The sequence below is a fragment of the Micropterus salmoides genome, unplaced genomic scaffold, assembly GCF_014851395.1.
Source record: "Micropterus salmoides isolate LMB-PRFRI ecotype aquatic unplaced genomic scaffold, ASM1485139v1 Ms_hic_scaffold_3029, whole genome shotgun sequence".
In the NCBI taxonomy this organism is placed as follows: domain Eukaryota; kingdom Metazoa; phylum Chordata; class Actinopteri; order Centrarchiformes; family Centrarchidae; genus Micropterus; species Micropterus salmoides.
Genome location: NW_024042295.1, coordinates 125,871 through 139,251, shown reverse-complemented (window position 1 = coordinate 139,251; position 13,381 = coordinate 125,871). Strand labels below are relative to the sequence as shown.

Genomic DNA, 13,381 nt, shown 5'->3' with positions numbered 1-13,381 from the left:
GAAATGAGAGAGCGGTGAGTGGTTAAAACCTGCAACTCCTCCTGCTCAAGGTTAAAATGCCTTAAAAATGACTGGATAAAAGCATAGGCTGGTGGCAGGTTAAAAGACACTGGTACTTTGAGACTTGTGGGTAAGATCTTAAGTTTTCTGAGGTAGGACCCCATCCAGAACCGTGTCATTGCTGCGGTCTTGGGGTTTCTGGATGGGGCTGTGGCGGTTGCGATGTGTAGTGCTGTGTATCTGCTTCCTAGGAACAAGTGCAGGTCTGGCACTCCTTTTCCTCCTTTCTCCTTTGGCTTCTTCATCACGCTTCGTCTCAGTCTTTCCCACTTGGAGCCCCACAAAAAATAAAAGATGGCTCGTTCCAGGTCTAAGATCACTCTCCTAGGCGGGATAAAAACAGAACTGATGAGTAAAAGCAAAGGTAAAATCACTGCTTTGATGATTAAAACCTTTCCTTCTAAAGTCAGTCCTCTAAGTGTCCAGTACCCTAGTCTCTGCCTGACTTTCCCTACTATGTCTGCCCAATTGTTTTCCCCTCCCCCTCCCTATCAAACCTGATCCCAAGTATTTTTTGGTCAGTCTGGGTCACAGTCAGGGGGAGTCCTGTCGTCTCAGTCGCTGTCCACGGTCCATAAAAATGGGCTTGGGTCTTGCTTCTGTTCAGCTTTGACCCAGAGGCCTGTCCGAACCAGTCAGTCAAGTCCAGCGTCCTGTTGACAGATAAAAGGTCAGTGCATAAAATGTTGATGTCGTCCATATATAAAATACATTTTGTCTCGAGTCCCCCGCTCCCTGGGACTCCTACCCCATGGATTCGTTGGTCCCTTCTCAAGGTCTGTGCCAGTGGTTCTATACAGATAACGTAGAGGAGGGCAGATAACGGACAACCCTGACGGACACCGCAGTTTATATCCACTGCTCTTGTCAGATGCCCGTTAACAATGAATTTGCTGTTGATCTCCCGGTACAGCAGTCCCACCCAGGCTATAAACCTTCTCGGGAACCCCATTTTTTGCAGTACCTGGAAAAGGTACTGGTGCGAGACCCGATCAAAGGCTTTCTCAAAATCTAAATTCAGGACTACTAGCCGAATGTTTCTGTCTCTCGCGTAACAGATGGTATCTCGGATCAGTACGAGGCTGTCGGTGATCTTCCTCCCCGGGACGGCACAGGCTTGATCCGGGTGAATCAGATCTTCTAAAAACAAGGACATGCGTGAGGCTAAAAGTTTACTAAAAAGTTTACAGTCAAAATTTAAGAGTGTGATAGGTCTCCAATTTTTCAAGTCCGTCTTGTCTTTGTCTTTGTGAAGGAGAGTCACTATCCCTGCTCTAAAGCTGTCAGGAAGTCGGTCCATTTGTTCAAAATCCATAAAAACAGCAAGCAAGTCTGGTGCTAAAATGTCCCAAAATGTCAGATAAAATTCCAAGGGAAGCCCGTCTTCTCCCGGCGACTTCCCTGTCTTAAAAGATTTGATGCATTTGTTTAATTCCGGTATCGTAAAATCTTGGGTTAAAAGCACGTTGTCGTTTGTTGCTTGGTCAATGGATTTTAAAACTTCGGTCATGGTGTCCCCGTTAACAGTTTTGTATGCGTACAGTTCACGGTAAAAATGTTCGACAGTTTCTTTGATTTCCTCTGTTGTGTCAGCTGTGCACCCGTTTTCTTTTTTAAGTCTCAACATGGCCCCCCCTTTATTTACGATTTTCTTAAAAAAATATCTTGTGCACTTCTCTCCTTCCTCTATTTCCCTTTCCTTGCTTCTTAAAATCACACCTTTGCTATTAATTTCTGCTAAAACCGACATCTCTGTTTTAATTTGTTTTATCTCTTCATTAAAATCCATTCCATGTTGGATTAGTTTAAAATACCTCTGAAGCCGTTTCTGCAGTCCCAACATGCGTCTGTTGTCCCTCTTTTTCTTTCTTTTCCCTGCCTGTCTGTAAAACGTCTTTGTCTTTCCCTTCACCATTTCCCACCACTGTGCACGTGTATCGTAAAAGTCTTGAAGGGTCTGCCACTCTCGGTATTGCTCCCTGTACAGCCTAACTAGCTCCCTGTCTTCTAACAGGGAGCAATTGAGCTTCCACAGACCACTTCCTGCCGTCACACCGGAAGAGAGTGAAAGGGTGCAGGAAAGAATTGCGTGATCAGAAAAGAAAACAGGTTCCAATCTAGCATCGGTTGGTGGGCAATCACGTGATAAAATGTAGTCTATGCGAGAGGCTCGGGTGCCATCACTACTGAACCAGGTGAAGCCCTCCTCTCTGGGATGCATGGTTTTAAAACAGTCCACAAGTCTAAAATCACTGCATATGCTTTGAAGTAAAACTGAAGTCTTGTCCACTTTAAAATCGTCCCCTATTCTTCTCCTGTCGTTCCTGCTTAAAATACAATTAAAATCCCCCCCTACAACTAAAGGTGCCCTGCCTAGCATGTGGGGCTGCAGGTCTTCTAAAAGGTCATACCTGTCGTTCTTGTCATTAAAGCCATAAATATTTAAGACGTTAAAATCCTTCCCCATAAAAGTCAAGTGTGTTAAAAGTGCCCGACCATCTCTCACCACAGTGCTGCCCTTCACCAGACTAGAGGGTTTTTTATTAAAATGGCCACTCCATCATTTTTGTTTTCATTTGAGCCGCTCCATATCGACGTTTGTGGCCATAACTCCTCCCATTCTCTGTAGTGTTTTAAAAATGGTAGGCCGCATTCCTGTATTAAAAACACGTCAGACTTAAAAGAGTTAAGAAAGGATAAAACAATCTGGGCTCTAACTCTCGACTTCACACTCCTCACATTGATAGTTGAGAAGGTGAGTGTCATGAGTATGGTTAAAATTTGCAGGTATGACATCTTAAAAGACTAAAAAAAAGGGGGATTTCAAATGTTTAAAAAACAGCAGTTAGTGGATTTCTTGTGAATGGAGCTCTTCCTTCATTCTCATGGGTGAGAGATGACGGGGTTGAGCTCCATTTCCCTTTCGGACTCTAGGAGTTGGCCTCTGACGCAGGGTTGCATTGAGCTTTGAGTCCTTAGGGGTTGATTGCAGAGCTATAGTTAAAAAAGAGACTTCATTAGGCGAATTGGAGGGGAAGACTCTGGGCTCCTCCACAGATGAACTGTCTGAGTAGCTCTCAGCTCTTCCCCTCTTTTCCGAGGCTCCAGGAGACTCAGAAGACAATTCTGAAATTAGTCTCTTGGCCGGCTGGGCATTGGGGAGGGGGACATCCTCGCTATCACTCTGTGACTGGCCAAATTTTTGTTCTGAGCCAGTCACTGAGCTAGCTCCGCCTTCTGCCTGCACTGCCACTGCTTCTTCCCTGTTCTCCACTTGTGGGGCAGCTGCAGGCCCCTCCCCTTCTCCCGCCTCTACTGGTCCTTCTCCTCCAATCACAGGATTTGGCGGGAGATTTGAATTCTCCAGCCCAGCCTCTTCAATTAGCTCTCTAACTGCTTCGTCTTGTCCGCCATTTTGTGCCTTTGCTGCCTTTAATTTGTTGGCAAACGACTTAGGGCAATCTCTGAAGAGGTGGTTTGTTTCTCCACAAAGATTGCACTTTCTGCCATTGGTGCATTCCTCGAAAGTATGCCCAATTTCTCTACATTTACCACAAATGATCTGCTGGCACGCTTCTGCCAGGTGCCCATTCTCACCACACTTGCGGCAGAGTTTGGGCTGGCCCTGGTAATGAATGTAGCCCCTGTTGTTTCCCAGAACTATCATGGATGGCAGATGTTTCAGGCCCTGGAAGCCTTGAGGGTCTTGCCATTGTTGGATGGGGACCCTCCAAGCGCAATTCCAGATGCCATCCTCATCTCTCACTTTGGTAGCCTGGCCTTTAACAGTGCAAAATCTGCCCAGCCACAAACAAATGTCATCTGCATTCACAGTCTCATTGAACATTCTGACAATTACCGTTTTAGCGGCATTATCAGTCAGTTTCTCAACATTAAATGCAGTAAACTGGGGTTTTTCATTTTCGAAGCGTGTCCAGAAATCTCTGAACACGGCAGCAGAGACAAAACTCACATCGAAACCTTTTCCAAATGGCAGAGTCAAAATACAATTTATATCCTGCGGGGAGAATTTCAAAATGTTCTGGATCATTTTCCTTGAGAAGTCCAGCCTTGACATAACAAGGGTTTTCCCATCTTTTTCTTTGAATGTAAATCTGACACTGTGGTGCCTCCTCATGCCGGCATGGTTGGCCGCCATGGTGGAGGCACCACAACGTAAAAGTGGTAAAAAGAAGCTAAAACACCTAAAACAGTCTAAAACCAAGTCAACTAAAATAAGGTAAAAGAATGCTCTAAAAAGAGCAATAAAATCTACTAAAAATGTTAGAAAGGTGAATAAAACACACTTACCTTGTCTTGTTTGGCCTGGTCGAGATGTTATTCCGGCAGAGTACAGGTAAGCAGTCCTCTGAACCAATGAATTCCTTTGTGTGAAACAATTTCAACTACAACAAAGTTGAAATTTTCTTCACAAGGAATAATGTGAGTATCCTCCCAAAAACCTGGTAACACTTCGCCACAAACAGGCAAAAGTTTTATCCAGACACAGGAGGCGATCGCAGTCTTAGCCAAAAGGCCGAGAAGCGATAACCCCCGCTGGTTGCTTCCAGCGCCCACCTCCCGGAGCAGTTCTCCCCCTGCCGTGGCGCAGTGGTTTCAACTGCGCATAACAACGGCTGAGTCTCAGCACCTCCTCCCGAGCGCGCCTCGTCGCACCGCTCAACCTTGCCGGGGGCGGCGTTTTATTTCCTTTTCACAAACGCACGAGGCTCGGCCACACGGCAGAGCCTGCCAAAAATAGTTTTAACTCATTGGCGTCCCTCTCCACGGAAGTCTTTAGTAAAAGGCGAAAGACTTGTACGTTATGAAGAGAAACCCGAGTAAGTACGGGCCCCTCCTCCAGAGCCGCCGACGAGCCTAGTCGTCCCGGCCACTACCCTCACGGTAAGCCTCACTCTGCCTCTCGAGTCCCAAGTACCAGGCCACGCCCGTTCCCCTACCCCTCCCCAGGTCATGGCAGGCTCTATCCAATCGGGCTGCGGAGAGACGAAGGCCTGGCTTTTGGACAGAGGCTACCGAACGACTCGGGCTCTTGTAGCCTCTCGATGACGAGTGAGAGAAAGGGAGGGGAAATGTGGCCGATCGCTTCTCGGCCTTTTGGCCAAGACTGCAATGGCCTCCTCTTTCTGGTTAAAACCTTTGCCGGTTTGGGGCTTCGTTTTGTGTCACCAGCTTTTCTGGGAGGAGATTCACCTCATTCCTTGTGAATAAAATTTCAACTTTGCCGTAGCTGAAAAACTTTTGCAACAAGGAATTCATTGGTCCCGAGGACTGCCTACCTGTCCTCTGCCGGACTGCCACCTTGACCAGACCAAAGACGAGAAGGTAAGTGTGTTTTATTCACCGATTTAGCAGTTGTAGCAGGTTTTCTTGCTTCATTTGAGGTGTTTTAGTTTCTTGTATCCTTTCTACGCTGCGGTTCCTCCACCGTGTTGGCCAACCGTGCCGGGCCTACGGAGGCGCCGCAGTGTCCCCTCCCCACCTTCTGAGAGGCTCTATCCAATCGGAGAAATGAAGGCCTGGCTTTTGGACACAGGCTACCGAGCATCCGAAATACTCGGGCTCTCGATGACGAGTGGGAGAAAGGGAGGGGAAGTGCAGGGCACATTTAACAGCCATGCCGGTCCCAAATATCCCCTCGTCGTCTGCCAATCATAAAGTGCAAATCTCGCTGCCTTCTTCGAGGCTTCAGCTGGCCGCCCCCCCTCGACTGGCGCCTTTTTCGGGCCGGCGTCCGGCAGAGCGACGAACCTCTGCGTTTGGGTCAGTATTTTGGTTTTACACAAGGCAGGAGAAGGGTGCACCGCCCCCGGAGGCACTGCAATACCGGGTCGATGCGTGGAGTGGACGGAGCAAGCCCCTCGTCTCAGCTCCCGGTGCTAAAAATCCATTTAATATGTTGCCCCCTTATAGGGGACATATCAGATATTAAACTGATAAGAACAGATTTTTTTTCTTTTGAGAAAAATTTTATTGACACTCAATTCAAACATGATTCATAATATGTCAATTCCAAGTTACCTTTTAAAATACAACATGTCAATAAATAGATAAATGTTCTCTGTAAAACAACATTTAAAAAAAGTGTTTAAAATGCATTACAGATAACGTCATAAATTAAAGGTATAAAATGGTTTTCAGCTTGTCCATGTCTGTGAGTGTCTGTTAAAAAGTCTTCAAAGCGGAGTGCATTTGTTAAAATAAAACTCACAAAAAATAAATGGATAATAAAAGCTCTTCTCCAAGTCCACTGTTGTGCAGGAGTGTAGTGAGTCCCTATCAAAGGGGAACTCATTCAGCTCCCCCAAACAGATTTGGACTCTCGGGATCTTGTGCAGGCGCTCAGAGGAGACCCTCACCCTGTAGCTCCTTCCCACCAACCTCACCCGGAGGGTCAGGCCGCCGCTGCCTTGAACTTTCCTTGTGTGGCTCCGGCTCCTCCGTCCGAATGGGCACAGAGGCGATTCTTCTTTGTGGCTGTGTCCTAGGCCCGCCGCCTGCAGCTCTGGCCGTTTGGGCCGTTGCTGCGGCCATCCGGATCACAGCCACGGGGGGGATCTGCATGTGCTTTCTTGCCAGCAAGTTTCTGGAGGTCCATATGGCGTCTTTGATGGCGGCTAGGGTGAGCCACTGTTTGGCAAATGTACGTGCTGGTATCTGATTTCCTTGGCTCACCCCGTACAGCACCAGCTGTGGTGTGAGGACCTCCCTTGCTGGCAAGTACGGGAATTGCAAGGAGCCGGCCGTTGCCCACTGTTCTACGGCAGCGCTGCACTCCCAGAGCAGATGCCTTACCGACTCAGGCGCGCCACAACCTGGTCGGGGGCAAGTTGAGTGCGCCGACATGCCCCGGGAGTGCATTACGGACCTGACTGGGAGGATCTCATGAGCCACCATCCATGACAGGTCCCGGAGTCTGTTTGGAAGAGCTGGATGGTTCACGTTGCGCCAAACTGTTGAGGGCTCGCCGAATGCAAGCCCGCGCACTGGACTCACTGGTTCCCGCTCCTGCACAACAGAAATGAGAGAGCGGTGAGTGGTTAAAACCTGCAACTCCTCCTGCTCAAGGTTAAAATGCCTTAAAAATGACTGGATAAAAGCATAGGCTGGTGGCAGGTTAAAAGACACTGGTACTTTGAGACTTGTGGGTAAGATCTTAAGTTTTCTGAGGTAGGACCCCATCCAGAACCGTGTCATTGCTGCGGTCTTGGGGTTTCTGGATGGGGCTGTGGCGGTTGCGATGTGTAGTGCTGTGTATCTGCTTCCTAGGAACAAGTGCAGGTCTGGCACTCCTTTTCCTCCTTTCTCCTTTGGCTTCTTCATCACGCTTCGTCTCAGTCTTTCCCACTTGGAGCCCCACAAAAAATAAAAGATGGCTCGTTCCAGGTCTAAGATCACTCTCCTAGGCGGGATAAAAACAGAACTGATGAGTAAAAGCAAAGGTAAAATCACTGCTTTGATGATTAAAACCTTTCCTTCTAAAGTCAGTCCTCTAAGTGTCCAGTACCCTAGTCTCTGCCTGACTTTCCCTACTATGTCTGCCCAATTGTTTTCCCCTCCCCCTCCCTATCAAACCTGATCCCAAGTATTTTTTGGTCAGTCTGGGTCACAGTCAGGGGGAGTCCTGTCGTCTCAGTCGCTGTCCACGGTCCATAAAAATGGGCTTGGGTCTTGCTTCTGTTCAGCTTTGACCCAGAGGCCTGTCCGAACCAGTCAGTCAAGTCCAGCGTCCTGTTGACAGATAAAAGGTCAGTGCATAAAATGTTGATGTCGTCCATATATAAAATACATTTTGTCTCGAGTCCCCCGCTCCCTGGGACTCCTACCCCATGGATTCGTTGGTCCCTTCTCAAGGTCTGTGCCAGTGGTTCTATACAGATAACGTAGAGGAGGGCAGATAACGGACAACCCTGACGGACACCGCAGTTTATATCCACTGCTCTTGTCAGATGCCCGTTAACAATGAATTTGCTGTTGATCTCCCGGTACAGCAGTCCCACCCAGGCTATAAACCTTCTCGGGAACCCCATTTTTTGCAGTACCTGGAAAAGGTACTGGTGCGAGACCCGATCAAAGGCTTTCTCAAAATCTAAATTCAGGACTACTAGCCGAATGTTTCTGTCTCTCGCGTAACAGATGGTATCTCGGATCAGTACGAGGCTGTCGGTGATCTTCCTCCCCGGGACGGCACAGGCTTGATCCGGGTGAATCAGATCTTCTAAAAACAAGGACATGCGTGAGGCTAAAAGTTTACTAAAAAGTTTACAGTCAAAATTTAAGAGTGTGATAGGTCTCCAATTTTTCAAGTCCGTCTTGTCTTTGTCTTTGTGAAGGAGAGTCACTATCCCTGCTCTAAAGCTGTCAGGAAGTCGGTCCATTTGTTCAAAATCCATAAAAACAGCAAGCAAGTCTGGTGCTAAAATGTCCCAAAATGTCAGATAAAATTCCAAGGGAAGCCCGTCTTCTCCCGGCGACTTCCCTGTCTTAAAAGATTTGATGCATTTGTTTAATTCCGGTATCGTAAAATCTTGGGTTAAAAGCACGTTGTCGTTTGTTGCTTGGTCAATGGATTTTAAAACTTCGTCATGGTGTCCCCGTTAACAGTTTTGTATGCGTACAGTTCACGGTAAAAATGTTCGACAGTTTCTTTGATTTCCTCTGTTGTGTCAGCTGTGCACCCGTTTTCTTTTTTAAGTCTCAACATGGCCCCCCCTTTATTTACGATTTTCTTAAAAAAATATCTTGTGCACTTCTCTCCTTCCTCTATTTCCCTTTCCTTGCTTCTTAAAATCACACCTTTGCTATTAATTTCTGCTAAAACCGACATCTCTGTTTTAATTTGTTTTATCTCTTCATTAAAATCCATTCCATGTTGGATTAGTTTAAAATACCTCTGAAGCCGTTTCTGCAGTCCCAACATGCGTCTGTTGTCCCTCTTTTTCTTTCTTTTCCCTGCCTGTCTGTAAAACGTCTTTGTCTTTCCCTTCACCATTTCCCACCACTGTGCACGTGTATCGTAAAAGTCTTGAAGGGTCTGCCACTCTCGGTATTGCTCCCTGTACAGCCTAACTAGCTCCCTGTCTTCTAACAGGGAGCAATTGAGCTTCCACAGACCACTTCCTGCCGTCACACCGGAAGAGAGTGAAAGGGTGCAGGAAAGAATTGCGTGATCAGAAAAGAAAACAGGTTCCAATCTAGCATCGGTTGGTGGGCAATCACGTGATAAAATGTAGTCTATGCGAGAGGCTCGGGTGCCATCACTACTGAACCAGGTGAAGCCCTCCTCTCTGGGATGCATGGTTTTAAAACAGTCCACAAGTCTAAAATCACTGCATATGCTTTGAAGTAAAACTGAAGTCTTGTCCACTTTAAAATCGTCCCCTATTCTTCTCCTGTCGTTCCTGCTTAAAATACAATTAAAATCCCCCCCTACAACTAAAGGTGCCCTGCCTAGCATGTGGGGCTGCAGGTCTTCTAAAAGGTCATACCTGTCGTTCTTGTCATTAAAGCCATAAATATTTAAGACGTTAAAATCCTTCCCCATAAAAGTCAAGTGTGTTAAAAGTGCCCGACCATCTCTCACCACAGTGCTGCCCTTCACCAAGACTAGAGGGTTTTTTATTAAAATGGCCACTCCATCATTTTTGTTTTCATTTGAGCCGCTCCATATCGACGTTTGTGGCCATAACTCCTCCCATTCTCTGTAGTGTTTTAAAAATGGTAGGCCGCATTCCTGTATTAAAAACACGTCAGACTTAAAAGAGTTAAGAAAGGATAAAACAATCTGGGCTCTAACTCTCGACTTCACACTCCTCACATTGATAGTTGAGAAGGTGAGTGTCATGAGTATGGTTAAAATTTGCAGGTATGACATCTTAAAAGACTAAAAAAAGGGGGATTTCAAATGTTTAAAAAAACAGCAGTTAGTGGATTTCTTGTGAATGGAGCTCTTCCTTCATTCTCATGGGTGAGAGATGACGGGGTTGAGCTCCATTTCCCTTTCGGACTCTAGGAGTTGGCCTCTGACGCAGGGTGGCATTGAGCTTTGAGTCCTTAGGGGTTGATTGCAGAGCTATAGTTAAAAAAGAGACTTCATTAGGCGAATTGGAGGGGAAGACTCTGGGCTCCTCCACAGATGAACTGTCTGAGTAGCTCTCAGCTCTTCCCCTCTTTTCCGAGGCTCCAGGAGACTCAGAAGACAATTCTGAAATTAGTCTCTTGGCCGGCTGGGCATTGGGGAGGGGGACATCCTCGCTATCACTCTGTGACTGGCCAAATTTTTGTTCTGAGCCAGTCACTGAGCTAGCTCCGCCTTCTGCCTGCACTGCCACTGCTTCTTCCCTGTTCTCCACTTGTGGGGCAGCTGCAGGCCCCTCCCCTTCTCCCGCCTCTACTGGTCCTTCTCCTCCAATCACAGGATTTGGCGGGAGATTTGAATTCTCCAGCCCAGCCTCTTCAATTAGCTCTCTAACTGCTTCGTCTTGTCCGCCATTTTGTGCCTTTGCTGCCTTTAATTTGTTGGCAAATGACTTAGGGCAATCTCTGAAGAGGTGGTTTGTTTCTCCACAAAGATTGCACTTTCTGCCATTGGTGCATTCCTCGAAAGTATGCCCAATTTCTCTACATTTACCACAAATGATCTGCTGGCACGCTTCTGCCAGGTGCCCATTCTCACCACACTTGCGGCAGAGTTTGGGCTGGCCCTGGTAATGAATGTAGCCCCTGTTGTTTCCCAGAACTATCATGGATGGCAGATGTTTCAGGCCCTGGAAGCCTTGAGGGTCTTGCCATTGTTGGATGGGGACCCTCCAAGCGCAATTCCAGATGCCATCCTCATCTCTCACTTTGGTAGCCTGGCCTTTAACAGTGCAAAATCTGCCCAGCCACAAACAAATGTCATCTGCATTCACAGTCTCATTGAACATTCTGACAATTACCGTTTTAGCGGCATTATCAGTCAGTTTCTCAACATTAAATGCAGTAAACTGGGGTTTTTCATTTTCGAAGCGTGTCCAGAAATCTCTGAACACGGCAGCAGAGACAAAACTCACATCGAAACCTTTTCCAAATGGCAGAGTCAAAATACAATTTATATCCTGCGGGGAGAATTTCAAAATGTTCTGGATCATTTTCCTTGAGAAGTCAAGCCTTGACATAACAAGGGTTTTCCCATCTTTTTCTTTGAATGTAAATCTGACACTGTGGTGCCTCCTCATGCCGGCATGGTTGGCCGCCATGGTGGAGGCACCACAACGTAAAAGTGGTAAAAAGAAGCTAAAACACCTAAAACAGTCTAAAACCAAGTCAACTAAAATAAGGTAAAAGAATGCTCTAAAAAGAGCAATAAAATCTACTAAAAATGTTAGAAAGGTGAATAAAACACACTTACCTTGTCTTGTTTGGCCTGGTCGAGATGTTATTCCGGCAGAGTACAGGTAAGCAGTCCTCTGAACCAATGAATTCCTTTGTGTGAAACAATTTCAACTACAACAAAGTTGAAATTTTCTTCACAAGGAATAATGTGAGTATCCTCCCAAAAACCTGGTAACACTTCGCCACAAACAGGCAAAAGTTTTATCCAGACACAGGAGGCGATCGCAGTCTTAGCCAAAAGGCCGAGAAGCGATCCATAGGCCATCCATGATAGTTCTGGGAAACAACAGGGGCTACATTCATTACCAGGGCCAGCCCAAACTCTGCCGCAAGTGTGGTGAGAATGGGCACCTGGCAGAAGCGTGCCAGCAGATCATTTGTGGTAAATGTAGAGAAATTGGGCATACTTTCGAGGAATGCACCAATGGCAGAAAGTGCAATCTTTGTGGAGAAACAAACCACCTCTTCAGAGATTGCCCTAAGTCGTTTGCCAACAAATTAAAGGCAGCAAAGGCACAAAATGGCGGACAAGACGAAGCAGTTAGAGAGCTAATTGAAGAGGCTGGGCTGGAGAATTCAAATCTCCCGCCAAATCCTGTGATTGGAGGAGAAGGACCAGTAGAGGCGGGAGAAGGGGAGGGGCCTGCAGCTGCCCCACAAGTGGAGAACAGGGAAGAAGCAGTGGCAGTGCAGGCAGAAGGCGGAGCTAGCTCAGTGACTGGCTCAGAACAAAAATTTGGCCAGTCACAGAGTGATAGCGAGGATGTCCCCCTCCCCAATGCCCAGCCGGCCAAGAGACTAATTTCAGAATTGTCTTCTGAGTCTCCTGGAGCCTCGGAAAAGAGGGGAAGAGCTGAGAGCTACTCAGACAGTTCATCTGTGGAGGAGCCCAGAGTCTTCCCCTCCAATTCGCCTAATGAAGTCTCTTTTTAACTATAGCTCTGCAATCAACCCCTAAGGACTCAAAGCTCAATGCCACCCTGCGTCAGAGGCCAACTCCTAGAGTCCGAAAGGGAAATGGAGCTCAACCCCGTCATCTCTCACCCATGAGAATGAAGGAAGAGCTCCATTCACAAGAAATCCACTAACTGCTATGTTTTTAAACATTTGAAATCCCCCTTTTTTTTAGTCTTTTAAGATGTCATACCTGCAAATTTTAACCATACTCATGACACTCACCTTCTCAACTATCAATGTGAGGAGTGTGAAGTCGAGAGTTAGAGCCCAGATTGTTTTATCCTTTCTTAACTCCTTTAAGTCTGATGTGTTTTTAATACAGGAATGCGGCCTACCATTTTTAAAACACTACAGAGAATGGGAGGAGTTATGGCCACAAACGTCGATATGGAGCGGCTCAAATGAAAACAAAAATGATGGAGTGGCCATTTTAATAAAAAACCCTCTAGTCCTGGTGAAGGGCAGCACTGTGGTGAGAGATGGTCGGGCACTTTTAACACACTTGACTTTTATGGGGAAGGATTTTAACGTCTTAAATATTTATGGCTTTAATGACAAGAACGACAGGTATGACCTTTTAGAAGACCTGCAGCCCCACATGCTAGGCAGGGCACCTTTAGTTGTAGGGGGGGATTTTAATTGTATTTTAAGCAGGAACGACAGGAGAAGAATAGGGGACGATTTTAAAGTGGACAAGACTTCAGTTTTACTTCAAAGCATATGCAGTGATTTTAGACTTGTGGACTGTTTTAAAACATGCATCCCAGAGAGGAGGGCTTCACCTGGTTCAGTAGTGATGGCACCCGAGCCTCTCGCATAGACTACATTTTATCACGTGATTGCCCACCAACCGATGCTAGATTGGAACCTGTTTTCTTTTCTGATCACGCAATTCTTTCCTGCACCCTTTCACTCTCTTCCGGTGTGACGGCAGGAAGTGGTCTGTGGAAGCTCAATTGCTCCCTGTTAG

The 13,381-nt window shown here is 46.7% G+C and overlaps 1 non-coding gene and 1 pseudogene across 1 annotated transcript; both read right to left on the bottom strand.

Annotated features, from left to right (window-relative positions):
• Positions 1-4,792: 4,792 nt before the first annotated feature.
• LOC119883850 lies at positions 4,793-4,905 on the bottom strand. The gene has a single exon (XR_005440805.1). It is a non-coding gene; the product is annotated as a U5 spliceosomal RNA (small nuclear RNA).
• Positions 4,906-5,874: 969 nt separating this feature from the next.
• On the bottom strand, positions 5,875-6,051 carry LOC119883796 (annotated as a pseudogene).
• Positions 6,052-13,381: the final 7,330 nt, after the last annotated feature.